The sequence below is a fragment of the Eurypyga helias genome, unplaced genomic scaffold, assembly GCF_000690775.1.
Source record: "Eurypyga helias isolate BGI_N326 unplaced genomic scaffold, ASM69077v1 scaffold14052, whole genome shotgun sequence".
NCBI classification, from domain to species: domain Eukaryota; kingdom Metazoa; phylum Chordata; class Aves; order Eurypygiformes; family Eurypygidae; genus Eurypyga; species Eurypyga helias.
Genome location: NW_010236733.1, coordinates 23090 through 23918, shown reverse-complemented (window position 1 = coordinate 23918; position 829 = coordinate 23090).

Genomic DNA, 829 nt, shown 5'->3' with positions numbered 1-829 from the left:
TGTGGAGGTGCTGGGCTCTGGGGTCTGCCCACTCTGACTCCAGCCGTTGGGTAAATCCTTGGGGTTACTTGGGCTCATCGCCACAGGAACTCGGTGTTACCTGGGACGTGGGGATGGAGCCTCCGGCTCATGCTGAGGGATGAACTGGCGGGGGTGACTGTGCTCATGTCCCCGTCCCTCGCCGCTGAGGAACCCCTGAGGTGCTGCGCTTGAGCTTTGGATGTGGTGATGTTCTGTCCTTGGTGCTGCTTTGTCCTATGGAGACGGTTCTGTGTCTGGGCTTGCCTCTTGGCTTCAAGTGCGAGGCTGTTGTGGTCCAGATGAAAGACTTGCCGGGCGGGGGGAGACGCTGAAGCGGAAGGGGGCGCGATGCCCTTGGCGGGTGTCTTTCTGCTCAAGTTATCCGATGTAAATGCTATGCGCTCTGCACAAGTTTAGTGTAGATAACTGACTGCGCCTGGCTTGGGAACGGGCACCAAGGGGGATTTACAGCCTCTGCATAATTGTAATTCCGGGGGGAGAGGCCTCCGTCCCGCTAACGTCATCTGAATGACTTGGGTTGTGGCATTAAAGCGATGGTTGGGGTTGTCGGAGTCCTGTGCACGTGTCAATAATTGCTGGATTTCCACAGTCACCACAAGCAAAGCAAACTCTTGGAAGGAAGCGTGGGATACTTCCCTGGGAGCAGACACCCTGAAGCGGTGCTGACGGCATTGGGGTTCATCCCAACAGTAGTGTCCTGCAAAGGGGATCTGTGGGAGCAGCAGCTTGGGCGCCTGTGCCGAGCTGGCTTTGCTCCCGGCTCCGGGAACTGGCTGTGTGTACCAGG